A 10830-nucleotide genomic window follows, 5' to 3' on the forward strand; every position below is an offset into this window, starting at 1 on the left:
GCTTTTTCACAAAGAGGGTGGTACGTGTATGGAATGAGCTGCCAGAGGATGTTGTGGAGGCTGGTACAATTGCAACATTTAAGAGGCATTTGGATGGGTATATGAATAGGAAGGGTTTGGAGGGATATGGGCTGGGTGCTGGCAAGTGGGACTAGATTGGGTTGGGATATCTGGTCAGCATGGACAGGTTGGACCGAAGGGTCTGTTTCCATGTTGTTCATCTCTATGATCTATGACTGTAAAAGGTTCAAGAACAGCTTCTTCCCTGCTGTTATCTGACTTTTGAACAGACCTGTCTTATATTAGAGTTGATTTTTCTCTGTAGTTGTAATACTATATTCTGCATGCTGTTTCTATTACCCTGATGTACTTATGTCAGGTATGATTTGTCTGTTTAGCACACAAAATAATACTTTTCACTCTATTGCAGTATATGTGATAATAATAAAATCAAATAAAATCTCACGAATGGAGTAATGAAGGTTGGAACTTTAGGCATAATTACCAAAAAGCACAAATTCCATCTCGCTTTATGCATTGAGCTAAACTCAGGCTCAGATGATGCAGGATGAACTTTCTATTCAAATGTTTTGTTTAGCTATGTAAGATCTATGTGAATTCTGATAGGTCAGTTGATTTTGGAAACAGAATCATCTCTGAGCTGGTTTGTTCTGTCAGAGGGTCAGCAAAGAGCCAATTTCCAATTTTGCTTTTGGCAAGAGTTGACAAGGAACTTTTCTGGGTGTAAACAGGCTTTACTTCAGTGTGAATGTACGTATACTGTCTTCAACTTTCCGAATGTGGTGAACAGCTGTGGGAATTCAGCTCTGAAGGATTAGGGTTGATGTTGTCTGCCTTTCAGTTCCTCTTTTCTGCAAATCAGTATGGTCTTTCATGACTCTGATTTTGAGTCATATTAGCATTTCCATGATTCGCTTCTCTTAATATTGGAAGGTTACTTTCAGTTCTCCAACGACCTGAGTTCTATCTCTCCCAGTCTGTACAGATTTTGTATGATGGCTGACAGCTGGTTTGCATTCACAATTCACATGAAAAACAACCCAAACTGCTACATCTATGTCTAACCTGAAGTGCATCTTGTTTCCTTCAGTAACCTCTGCTTTGTTCAGGGATATTTCCAAGGAAAGGCATCTCAGTGTCATAGATATCATACACTTTGTGAAGTTTGCCACAATTAAATGACCTCCCTTTGCAAAATTTTTGTGTAGGCTTCTTTCTATAGCATCGGGTCAGAAGTGGCCCACCTTCTTACATAAATGGCTCTCAAACTCTTTGGCAGAGCCGTTATCTGTCTGTATTTATCCCTGTCACACTGACAACAGCTGAGCTACTGCACTTTGTCTGTCTTCCATTTTCATGACAGCTTTTCTATTTTAAGTTGGCATGTTGCTCTGAGATAGTTACGTTTTGAGGCAGAGATCCCCTTGTCATCTTTAATTACAAATTAGATTTGCTTCCTGACCTCAGCTTACCTTCCCAGACAACAATTATGGAGCATCTACATGTCCTCAAGAGAACTGAGGATGCTGTTGGAGATTAATACCTCAAGAGTGGGGCTTTTTTGGTTGGTGGGGGTGAATAAAGAGATAAGTATTTGTTGTTAGATGTTGATGATTTAATGGGATACTGTGAAAGGATTTGAGCTAAGATATGAATCAAAGGATTAATTACACCTTTACTCTAAGGAGAGCTACTGATTATGTGTGCAAGGAGCTATGCCACAGTAATATCTGATCCAATGGAACTGAAGCTTGATTATGGAATAGTGTTCCAGAAGGTGTTCTGCATTAGCATGCTTTGTGAATAGTACTGAGACTAGTTTAGTGACATCAGCACAAGACCACAAAGAGAGAATCAATGATCAGGCTTAAAGTATCAGATCCATTTTATCAGGTGTACTTCAATCACGAGTATTGTGTCAAAGTTTTACACAGTCGTTCAGTGGATTTACCACTTGTCAAGGTGCCTTGTACTCCAGTGAAGCATCTTTGGGTCTCTTTCTGACGACATTAGAAACCTTTGTCTTGTAGGTGGTGTGTTTTTGCAAGAAGCTGAGTTGTTTAGCATCACTACATTTTGCAGATATTGTACACTGGGAGGAAGTGATAGATACAGGTACAGTTACAACTTTAAAAAGTCATTTGGACAGGTACATGAAAAGGAAAGATGAGAGGGAAATGGGCTAAATGCAGGCAAATGGGACTAGTTTAGTGTCCGGGAAACCTGGTCGGAATGGATGAAAGGGTCTGTTTTCTGTAAGACTCGATGAGTTTATGACCTTAATGTGAAAGGTAGAGGGAGAAGCTGGAACACATGCATGACAGCACCCCGCAGTATTGTGAGAATGAACAATTATATTCAAGCTCCTGGTGAAAAGTTCAGCTTCTTATTGGCCCTCTTGGCATATTGGCAAGGTTTGATTAGACAGAATGTGTTGTCTCCAGCTCATTGACAGTCTCTAATGTATATATGTGCAGGGTCCATTGAGGTATTGATGCACTATATTGATGAGACAGTCTTGTCTGTGGCTATGTTGATGGCACTGACATTTAGGATATGATGTTGGTTTTCTCACTTGTAGCAAATTGCAATTCCCTGAAGAAGTGTAGCTTTCATTTTCAAACTTGTCATGTGAAACTGCTCAGTGGGAACTGCCTGGTGTAATATGTAACATTTCAAGAACCTTGGTGAATCTGCTTTAGATCAATGGGCTTCTGGTGATGAGACACTCCTGTAAGTAATGAGCAATGACTTCATGGACGTGTTCCTCAGTATGTCTCACTTTTTTTCTCCGTGTGAGATCCTCCTTCTCTTGATCTTCATCTCCTCATTGTCCTCCTCCTCCTTCAGTTATAACTACAGGCCTGTCTTTGCCCATAAGACCATAAGACATTGGAGCAGAAATTAGCCCATCAAGTCTACTCTCCACCATTCAATCATAGCTGATAGGTTTTTCAACCCCATTTTCCCATAACCTTTGATCCCCTTGGTAATCAAGAACTTATCTCTCTGTTTCAAATATATTTCTGACCCCTCTGGTTGTGGGACCCTCCACTACATCATCTTGCATGCAGCAATGCACTAGACAATGTGTATTCTGTAGGGTAGAGCTCCTCCAGAATAGTCAATATAAGTAAAAAACATCTTCAAGCTGCCAAAATCCTGCTATATGTCTCAGCATGTGGCTGTTCTGCCCTTTGGATTCAATTTGTTTTGTAGCTGCTCAAAGATGTCATTAGGCTCTTCCTTAAGTAATCCCCAGATGCCATTTGGAGATCACTGTTGGTGTTTGAAAGAGTGTCTGAGGCAGTTACAAATTCTACAGAATAAATGGCAATTTCCAGTGTAAGTGCGCATTGGAAGTGGCCATATGCCACTTGCACATTCAGAGACTGAAAGGCTTTCCTGTTTATGAAGGTACCAAGTTGATGACTTGATGCCTTTATGATGACATGGCTGTTGATAGCCTTCTTATTTCAGGGAAGCCTGCCAAACCATGAAGTTTCTTGGACTTCTGCATCTTCGGCGTCATATCTATTGATGAGATAACGTGCATGTCAGACTTGAACAAAGAGGGCAAATGCCTGTTTTAATGTAGCTATGTTGTGAGATTCCACAGAGCCCACCAGCTGAGCCATAGAATCGGAGAGTCATACAGCACAGAAACAAACCCTTGGGTCCATGCCAACTAAGTTTCCCAAATTAAACTAGCCCCACTTCCCTGCATTTAGCCCACATTCCCTTGAACTTTTCCTGTTCATGCAACTATCCAAATGTCCTTTAAATGTAATTGGACATGCATCTACCCTATCATCTGGCAGTTCATTCCACATATGAACCACTCTCTGTGTGAAAAAGTTGCCCCTTAGGTCCCCTTTTCTCCTCTCATTAAGTTGCCCCTTAGGTCCCCTTTTCTCCTCTCACATTAAAAAATATGCCCCCTAGTTTTGAACTCACTCACCCTAGGGAAAAGACCTTTGCTATTCATCGTATCTATGCCCTACTGATTTTATAAGCCTCTATAAGGTCACTCCTGTGTGAAAAAAGTCCCAGCCTGTCCTTATAACTCAAACACTCTAGACTTGGCAACATCCTGGTAAATGTTTTCTGAACCCTCTTCAAGTTAATAATATCCTTCCAATAGCAGGACAACCAGAATTGTGCACAATACTTCAAAAGTGGGTCACCAACCTCCTGAGTTATATGAACTCAAATTTCACCATCTATTTGAGTGGGATTTGAAACCAGATCCCCAGAATATTACTTCTAGTTGTGGATTATCATTCCAATGATGTTATCACTATGCCACCATCTCTTGTTATCTTATGTCAGTGACCAATTCCCAGGCTAACCTGAACTACCTTCTGCACTGGTTTTCCACTGAATCCAGACACAATCTCCACATCGGTCAACGCTTACCTTAGGGTACAACTGGTTGCCCTCCTCCTACTGTCTGATGCATGTTACACTTTCTCTAACTCTGCCCCTTCCCTTGGTGGCCAGTTACCTCTACTTATATGCCTCTAGCTCAAATGTTCAAAAGTGCTGCCTCCAACCTGAAGCTTTTTTGCCACAATGTGCATTTTTCCCTTTTCTGACAAACTTTCCTTTCTTCCTTCTTGGTATTCGAGTAATCCGAGGCAAAATAGATGTCTACCCTTCTAAGGTCACAGGCTCCAATTTCCTTGATGTCAGCTACAGAAAGGGGAAGGTGATGGTATTTTTGCCAGACTGATAATCCAGAAACCCAGACAATGTTCTGAGGATCGAGATTTGAATCCTGCCATGCCAGATGGTGGTATTTGAATTTAATAAAAAGTCTTGAATTAACAGTCTAATGATAACCATGTAAAAAAATCTGTGTTTGAATTTCTGGAAGTTCAGTGGCATTTTGTAAATATTTTAAAGCTCACCTAAAGGGTACCTGACACCTCCTAAGAACTCAGGTAGTTTTACATATTTTTGTCAAACTGGTAAATCCCTAGAACCATTTTTGCTAAAAACCTTAGAGGTGAAAATTACTTCTGAGTGAAGGCAATTGGACTTTTCAATGTGTTAACTGGACGCCTTTAGGGAACATCTCTGGGACACCTACACCAATCAACCCCACCACCTCGTGGCCCAACATTTCAACTTCCCCTCCCACTCTGCTGGGGACATGCAGGTCCTGGGCCTCCTCCACGGCCGCTCCCTCACCACCCGACGCCTGGAGGAAGAACGCCTCATCTTCCACCTCAGTACATTTCAACCCCAGGGCATCAAAGTGGACTTCATCAGTTTCCTCATTTCCCCTCCCCCCACCTCACCCCAGTTCCAAACTTCCAGCTCAGCTTCTCCCTAGCCCCATCCCCCCTCCAATTTATCTCTCCACCCTGGAGGCTCCAAGCTTCTATTCCTGATGAATGGCTTTTGCCCAAAAGGTCGATTTTCCTACTTCTCGAATGCTGCCTGACCTGCTGTGCTTTTCCAGCACCACTGTAATCTAGACTCTAGTTTTCAGCATCTGCAGTCCTCACTTTTACCTGAAAAATACATCCATATCTCTCTCCATCCCTGTGCTCCCACCCAAAAAAATGGTGGGTACCAAAATGGTTGCAGGACTTTCAAATTCAGAACTCCAGGCCATCTTGGCTAACATATGAAGCTGTTCTCTATTAGCAAAAGTTCAGGTCAAGACTCTTCAGATGAATATAGGTGGATTAAATGAGTTCACACAAAAATTGCAGGTGACACATTATGTGGGAAAATGTGAAGTTGTCCACTTTGGTAGAAAGAATAGAAAAGTGGAATATTATAATAATAAAGAAAACTTAAAGAATGCTATGTTACAGAATTACCAAATGTGAGCATGCAGGTACAACAAGTAATTAACAGGACAAATGGCACATTGGCTTTTATTGTATGGGGATGTAGTGTAAAAGTAAGGAAGCATACTTAAAACGGAGACCTCACCTGAACAATTTTGGTTTCTTATTAAAGGAGAAATATACTTGTGTTAGAGGCAGCTCAGAGAAAATTTGCTCAGCTGATCCCTGGGATCATTGTCTTCTGAAGAAATAAGTTGGGCGATTCTCCACTGGAATTTAGAAGAATGAAAAGGAATCTTTTTAAATCACAAAATATTCTGAAAGGGCTTAACAGGGTAAATGCTGAGAAGATGTTTCCCTGGTTGAAGAATTGTTTGCATCAATTTGTATTTGATCCGCCTGTTCACAGCTCTATCTTAATCCAACCCTGTTCAGTAAGCATCTGCAATAGGACGTCTTGCAGATAAGTGATAAGTGAGTCCGGAGCCCAGGTTTGAGGTGTGCAATAATCTGGTACAGAGGTGTGTAATAACGTCTCTGGACAGGTTAATTAAAAATGCTGAAACCTGTGCAAAACACATGATGTTGTGTACCGGTTCTCCACTTTTAAGTAATTTGCATACATTATGAGTAGAAATAATGACACAAGTGGCAGCCCAGAAGCTGAATATTCACAGGGGAGGATTGAAAGATGCACTAAGAAAAAACTTTCAGCTGTGCCTCATTGGTTACATTCTCACCTCTGGAGACAGAATGATTTTAGAAAATACTTTCATGGGATGTGGATATTACTGATAATGCCAATGTTATTGTCCATCCCCTAATTGCCCTAGAGAAGGTGGTGGTGAGCTGCCTTCTTGATCTGCTGCTGTCCATTGGGTCAGGTACACCCACAATGCTGTTTGGAAGGGATTTCTATGATTTTGACCAATGAATGGAGTGATGGTGAAAGACCAACAGCATATTTACAAATCAAGATGGTGTGTGGCTTGGACAGGAACTAGCAGATGGTGGTGTTTCCGTATTTATGCCACCCTTATCCTTCTGAGTATTGGTTTGAAAGGTGTCAATGAAGAAGACTTGGAGAATTGCTGCAGTACATTTTGTAGTCATGATTTGGAGATGCCAGTGTTGGACTGGGGTGTACAAAGTTAAAAATCACACAACACCAGGTTATAGTCCAACAGGTTTAATTGGAAGCACTAGCTTTCAGACCTCTGCTCCTTCATCAGGTGATTGTGAAGGGCTCAATCCTAACACACAGAATTTATAGCAAAAATTTACAGTGTGATGTAACTGAAATTATACATTGAAAAATTGATTGTCTGTTAAGTCTTTCATCTGTTAGAATACAGTGATAGTTTCACTTCTTTCATGTGTAAATCACAAAACCTTTTCTTAAAAAGTTGCATTCTCGGGTTAGCTGTTAACAATGGTGATAGCTAGACAATATGTTGAAGGTGTTAGCCCCCTGTGTTCTCTGTCTATGACCTGATGTTTAGATTGATTCTAATCTAAAAAGTGAGATAACGAGTTTCACATGAAGTCATGCAGCTTTTGAGCTCAGAGTTCTACATGAATGCATGCAGTTTTTGAGCAAAGTACAATGTAACTCTGCAAGTACGAATTCACCCCACAAAATATATGTGTGCATGTGGGTCTTTGTCTGTGTGTGTGTGTGTTTGTCTATCTGGGTTGGGGGTTGTGAGTGTGAGAAAGTGTATGTGTGTGTGTAGTGAGTGCAGAGTGTCTTAAGTCTGTGAGGGGTGCATGTGATTTACACATGAAAGAAGTGAAACTATCACGGTATTCTAACAGATGTAAGGCTTAACAGACAGTCAATTTTTCAATGTATAATTTCAGTTACATCACACTGTAAATTTTTGCTGTAACTTCTGTGTGTTAGGATTGAGCTCTCCACTACTACTTGATGAAGGAGTGACGCTCCGAAAGCTAGTGTGCTTCCAATTAAACCTGTTGGACTATAACCTGGTGTTGTGTGATTTTTAACTTTGTACATTTTGTAGATAGTACACATTGCTGCCACTGTGTGTCAGTAGTGGCATGAGTAAATCCTTAAAGTGGTGACTGGGAAGTTGATCGAACAGAGTATTTTGTCTTGCATCGTGTTGAACTTCCTGAATATTGTTGGAACTGTGCCCATCCAAATACATGGAGGAAGGCCTGAGCACTAAAATCCAGACATGTGTTCTGTGCAGCATACTGACTGATATTTCATCTTTTAGTATTCAACTGAGCCTTCATCTGTCATCACAGATGCATGTGATATTCCACAGCACACTTGCAAGAAGAGCAGAGGAGTTTTCCTGGCCAATATTAATTATTAATCACCATTGTTAAAACACATTATCTGATCATCATCTCATTACTGTTTATGGAAATTACCTGTGTGCATTTGGCCGTTGGAGTTTCTCTATTTCAACAGTGAATACATTTCAAAGCAACTAATTGGCTGTAAAATGTTTTAGATATCCTGAGATTTTGGAACGTCATATATCAATCCTTCACAATATTTCTTGAAAAGAAGTAGGAATTTCAACTAAAGGCAGTCAAAGATAGGTTGAAGTAAATAAAAACAAGACACTCATTCTGGATGAATGACACACATTGGTATTTGACGAAATTATTGTTCACATGCTTGCCAATACCTTCAGGGCATCATGGTAAAAAAATGCCTAAGAATTGGAAAATGATTTTAAAAAACCCATTCTCCCCTCTTAAAAAGAAATTAAGATTGATCTAGCAAGACACAGATCATGAAGCCTGTTGTGTCCTAGCAGATTGAGTCGAAAGGCAATCTATCTGCTCCTGACATTCACGTTGCTAGGGGACTTGACAGAGTTTCCAAATTTAAAATGTCAGTTTTCCTACTGTTATTAGTTACTCTGTGCCAAATTCAAAATCAGACTTATTTACTTCATATGGCACATCAAACCAATATGCAGATCCATACAGGAGTAAAGGAATGTGCAGGTGTGCAAAATTAAACATAAAAGAGAATTGGATAGATGTTTGTGGGAATAGATGTTGGGAGATGTCAATTTTTGAAACTGATCAGACAGATTGCATGGTCTTTCCTGGTTCGGCATGTTTCCATATTCCATGCAAATCAGACACAAACCAAATGATATGGACAGATAGGGAAATTGTCAAACCTCCAAAACACAATTCATCCAGTGCTCCGTATAAGAAAAGATAATTCACCTTAACATTCCACATAATCTTTCTGTTATCTATTCATGATGTATAGTTTTGTTTCAAATTAGATTACCTACAGTGTGGAAACAGGCCCTTCAACTCAACCAGTCCACACCAACCCTCTGAAGAGTAACCCATCCAGACCCATTTCCCTCTAACTAATGCAACTAACACTATGGGCATTAGTTTAGTATGGCCAAACTATCTGACCTGCACATTTTTGGACCGTGGAAGGAAACCAGAGCACATGGAGGAAACCCACGCAGACACAGGGAGAATGTGCAAACTCCACACAGACAGTCGCCCAAGGCTGGAATCAAACCTGGGACCTTGGTGCTGTGAGGCAACAGTGCTAACCACTGAGCCACCGTGCCGCCCAAATTATTTACAAGTCATCATACCATTTTATTAGTAACTTATATACAATGAAGAAGATTCCTGTAGCAGTGATATGATCCAATGATTATGCATTTGGCTGATTTGGTTTCTCGTATGTGGCTCAGCATCATTTTTAATAAGGCTGATAATATTATCAACCATCAGAAACAACATATGGTGTTTTGACATCATGTTTCTGGTGTTTGGCTCGCTCGTGCAGATCTAACAATAATTTCAACCAGAGCGTGAAAACTTATTGTTCTGCCATTCCCTTCATGAAAATGTGAAAAAGTGCAGCGAAAATATGTTGGTGTGAGAGCATATTTTGATAATTTCTGGCTCTGTTTGAATCCAATCCAGCAAGTAAGGCAGTGTGAAAAGTTCACTCCTCTTTCTTTAGAATCACAATGTGTTATATTCATTTTCATTTCCATTTCAGTCTTGTATTATTTTGCTGCAATCCTGGCTCTTTTTCTCATATTTTTAAAATGGACAGAAATAACTGAAGGTTTGACCAATGAAGTAGATAGAACTCGTATGTTTCTCTGGATTAATGGTGCTGGAAGAGCACAGCAGTTCAGGCAGCATCCGAGGAGCAGTAAAGTCGATGTTTCGGGCAAAAGTCCTTCATCAGGAATTGGGGCTTTTGCCCGAAACGTCGATTTTACTGCTCCTCGGATGCTGCCTGAACTGCTGTGCTCTTCCAGCACCACTAATCCAGAATCTGGTTTCCAGCATCTGCAGTCATTTTTACTTATGTTTCTCTCCCTTCCTATCAAGGAGTCTGATTTTTAATTTGTTGATAATACAGCACAGGTCTCAATGGGTTTAATTTTTAATTTGTTAGTATCGAACTAGTGGGAGACAGTGCAGGGAATCAGTGCTTGCCTGAAGCAATGTAGCCCTCATCCAATTCACATCTCTGCCTGTTAAACACAGCAGAATATAACACTTGCAAATAATTTATTTTGAAGCTTCCAATAGATACCCATTAGACAAGAGTAATTTGCCATATCTATGTTTTGTTTTCCCTTTTACCCCTGACAACTCAATCCAATTTAAAGAAGAGAGACTTTATGTGGTCTTTATTTGGAGGGAATCTTTAATGATCAAAAGATGCCCCTAGCAAAAGTGATAAAGGGTTGTCAGATTCTAGTGTAAGCAACACAGCAGAGCTGAAAATGTGTTGCTGGAAAGGCGCAGCAGGTCAGGCAGCATCCAAGGAGCAGGAGAATCGATGTTTCGGGCATGAGCCCTTCTTCAGCAGGCTAAGATAAAAGGTAGGGAGGAGGGACTTGGGGGAGGGACGTTGGAAATGCGATAGGTGGAAGGAGGTCAAGGTGAGGGTGATAGGCCGGAGTGGGGGTGGGGGCGGAGAGGTCAAGAAGAAGATTGCAGGTTAGGA

The sequence above is a fragment of the Chiloscyllium plagiosum genome, chromosome 1, assembly GCF_004010195.1.
Source record: "Chiloscyllium plagiosum isolate BGI_BamShark_2017 chromosome 1, ASM401019v2, whole genome shotgun sequence".
NCBI lineage: Eukaryota > Metazoa > Chordata > Chondrichthyes > Orectolobiformes > Hemiscylliidae > Chiloscyllium > Chiloscyllium plagiosum.